Genomic DNA, 4,222 nt, shown 5'->3' with positions numbered 1-4,222 from the left:
CTCTTCTTCCTTACAAGAAATTATTCAAATTTACTCCCATATTGTAGTAGGAAATGATTATATCAATCAAATATCACTTTTTTTTCAAATGGTAATTTCATCTCCCATTTTACTTTTAACTGAATTTAAAAAAATATAAGGAAAATAAAGGTACACATGTATGTCTATTGTTCAAATAAAAAAAATGCAGATATTTGTCGACATTTGCCAACATCAATTATAATCTTTGTTACCCTGCATAATCTGGTAGTTCTCTGGGAGATCAGTTTTAATTACGATGACATTCATAAACTGCAGTTGGCTGATGAGTTGGCCGTGAAAGAGAGTTAGCTGAAGTACCAGCTAACACTGGCACTGGAAACCGTGTGTTGCTCTCTGCTTGAAGTTAAGAAAAAGAACCTTCATTGGCCGATATGTTGTGATATCTATTTGGAAAAGTAGAAGGCTCCACCATCAGTATAATATAATTTCTCTGTTTGGGAGATAAGTTGCTGTATTGAGAAGTAGAATGTAGTTGTAATGAAATTCACAACACGGCCATTTGCTTCAGTGTAGCTGTTTTGTGAGTGCACGTGGAAAGTGGTCAACTGATTTAAAATAGCACATTTTTCCACTGCAATTAGTTCTGCTGGTCTAACTGACATTGATGATGCAGGAGAAAAATCACCTCTCATCGGGTATTTCTATCACCAATTTTGTGGCTGGTAGAGGGCTTTCTTTTTAGAGGCATGTTTAAATTTCAGAAGGTAAAAATGCACTTCCTCCTCTAGTGTCAGCCACAAATCCAGAATTATGATTATCCACATTACCCCCTGCTTTAAAGGGCTTCTTGTTGAAATCTTGAGCCAATGAAGATACCAGAGAAGCAATTTTAATCCCAACTCTTCTTTTTATTCTCACTAAAAGCTGGGGACAGCCTCATTTAAAATTTGGATTATGATAGAACTGCAGTTAAAAACAAAGTGGAAAGATTTTAGTATTACTTTAAACCAAAATCAAGACTACAATAAACCAAATCTATAAAACCTCAGATTTCACGCTTACTATACAAAGATAATATAATCAAAATATGAACATTGCTGACTATATTTGAAATTCCTTACTTGGAAAATACACATTTAAATAGCATAGTCATCAAATTAAAAACATTAGCATTTTCAGTAAAGGTGAATGCCCCTTTTTAAAAGCAGCTTTAATACCTTTATTTAGATTTCTGTTAAGATTCATATTTGCTTGCAAAGTTTCTCATAATCTTGAATACTTAATGCACTGTCCTCATTTTTTAGAAAAAATAAAGTATTTTAGCTTTAGTAGTTTTATATAATTTTCAAAATCTAGCTTTACATTTATATAACCATAGATTGATGTACAAAAAAAATATTTATATATAAGTAATGAAGTGGTGACCAAAATTTCTGAATACCTAGCTTAAAACAGAGACTTCTTTTTCTTCTGCCATAAAGTCAGCTAGACAAGTAGATCGTTGAAAATTCTGCCGCACTTTACTAAACCCGTAAAGGTTAAGCTGTCCAACTAAACTTTTCATACTTCCAGTTTCAAATATTCTGAAAGGGGTCTTTCTTTCCAAAACTTCCTTCTTAAAGACAAATACATCAATCACTATGGAAGTTCCATTATCACCCCACCAGATGGATTGAATTTGGTCACTCCCAACCATTTTCCAGAGTTTTCTTGGAAATGTCAGAGAACAAAAATCAGTATCTTCATCTGGTTCAGAGACACAATGTGTGTAACATGGTCTTTTTATCAAGGATTCTTCACACAAAGTCTGAAAAGCATTTTCTTCAATCATAGACCTCAAGTCCAAGTCCCCAGAGAATGTTTGATTACACAATAGAGATCTACTGGACTTTCCTGAACCAGTTGGTCCATCTTTAGGAGACACATCTTGAGTTTCTGAAGAAACATGTGCCATCTATAATAACATTTTCTACAGCTCCTTTCCTAATCTGCATGATTTTGAGCACTGCAGCTTCAAATGCTGTTTTGGCAGGCCTGCACACATAAACTGCTAGGCCATCACAGTGGTTCCAACCTGAGAAGCTGTGACATCACAAAATGACTGGTCTCCTAGCAAGCCAAGTGTAACTTTCAGCCAGTGTTTACTTCTCATTCACCCAGTTAAATTGAAACATATATCATGTTTATTTTTACAGTGTGATCTGCAAATATTATTCCCACATCTTATTAAATGAATTAAATTTGGGTTCTATGGAATAAAAACATTCTCCTACCTTTTGTACACAAATTTATACCAGAGTTGTGAACAGAGTATAAATAATGCACTAAATAAATAAAGTAATTTTAAAGTTTTGGAATTTAAATTGAAATTTGTGTAAAACCTTTACAAAAAATTATTACTATTTCATTATCATTTATAAATAAAATAAAACATAACTTGATTTTGATATGGAAGTAATTACTTAACTATGTGCTTTAAATTAAGTATCTGTATATTCAAAAATGAGCAGGGTAAATCTCAGTTTATTTGGTATGTTTATAAATGAATTGTAAATATTTATGAAATAAAATTTGATTATAATAATCAATCAAATTTAAGAAATCCCAAAAGGGGAATTTTTTTTTAATTGTAAATCAGCATTATAAGAAAAACAAATGTAATTTAATATTCTAGCTTATAATTACAAAAGAGAAAATCATATTGTATACTTACAAATGTTTATTTTTGCCATTCTTTCATTCAGAGGTTTTTCAGTCCCTACAAGGAATAAATTTTCTATTCATCTTTATAATCCACACTCGTGGCTCCTGTTAAGTGTTCCAAAATGATGTTGATAAATAAACTTATGCCCAATATCCTGGGTTCCATACACAGTGCCTCCATTAAGCGGCAAACAAACAAACAAGCAAATAACAGTAAATGTGGTTTTGTGTTGAAAAGACCAGCTAAAATCTTTTTAGAATGCCTTTTGTTTCTCGGTCCTGAAACAGTTTGCATTGTTAGTATAATATAGCATTTTAAGGCAAGTATTTTGTGCTCTAAATTTAAATAATATATATGTTCTCTATCAGTAAACTGTAGTAAATCCAGTTCTACCAAAAGTTATATTTTTTATTTAGAAAATAATTCCATTAAACATAAGCCAAATTCAAAATGTGACATAAAATTTTTAAATAAATAAATGTACACACAAGCTACAATGTAATTTTTCCTTCAGTATATGTTTATTCCATTCTAACTAAATATTAGCAACCTGAATTCATGGCATATTACAAGTATTATAAACTATAGTTAAGTGGGATTTAGTCCTGATTCATAAATATTATTTCACATATGCATATCAATAAATGTTATACCATCCCTTAAAAAACAAATAATACAAAAATAATAATCTCAATATATGTAGGAAAATTATTGACAGAACTTAAATTTTTTATGAAAAAATTCTTAATAAATTTGCTCTAGGTAGAATGTAACTAAACATAATAAAAGCCATATATGAATAAAACCATGACTAACATCAAGCTCAATGTTAACATACAGGAACATTTTCTTCTGGACCAGTAATAAGAAAAAGTAGCTCATTCTCACAAGTCCTAAATTACATTACTAGAAGTTCTAGACAGAAAATCTAGTCAAGAAAATCACATAAAAGTCATCCAACTTGTAAAAAAGCACTAAAGCTTTTACAGATGACATAATTTCACATAGATAAAAAACTCCATAGACTCCTCAAGTGACTGTTAAAAATAATGAACAAATGTGTTAAACTTGCAGAATACAAAATCAATATACATAAATAAGTTACACATCTATATACTAACAACAAATTATTGAAAGAGAAATTAGGAAAACAATTGTGTGTACAATTATATCAAAAAGAATAAAATAAGAATAAATTTAATAAGTGAAATAAAAGAGCTAAACATAAATCTATTATTAACAGGTGCAAGAAATGTAAGTAAACAAAATAAATAGAAAGATATTCTGTGCTCATGGATTGTATGCAATATGAGGAAATATCCTAATCTATCTTGTATATTGTCATTCTTCCCTGCAATACTTATTGAGGAGAATGCCTTTTCATCATTTTACCTTTTGCTTCATTTTCTATGGGTTAATTGATCATAGGTATTAGGGATTATATCTGCTTACTATATTCTCTTCTATTCATTGGTGTCTGATTTTGAGCCAGTATGTTGTAGTTTTAATTACTAAAGCTTTGTAGTACTGTTTAAG

At 30.3% G+C, this 4,222-nt stretch overlaps 1 pseudogene; it reads right to left on the bottom strand.

The window, feature by feature from the left end:
- Window positions 1–385: 385 nt before the first annotated feature.
- LOC135320342 (heat shock transcription factor, Y-linked-like) lies at window positions 386–1,936 on the bottom strand (annotated as a pseudogene).
- Between the last annotated feature and the right edge of the window lie 2,286 nt (window positions 1,937–4,222).

This window comes from Camelus dromedarius, chromosome Y, assembly GCF_036321535.1.
Source record: "Camelus dromedarius isolate mCamDro1 chromosome Y, mCamDro1.pat, whole genome shotgun sequence".
Classification (NCBI taxonomy): domain Eukaryota; kingdom Metazoa; phylum Chordata; class Mammalia; order Artiodactyla; family Camelidae; genus Camelus; species Camelus dromedarius.
Note: the sequence above shows the minus strand (reverse complement) of the source record. Positions and strands in the feature narration are given on the sequence as shown.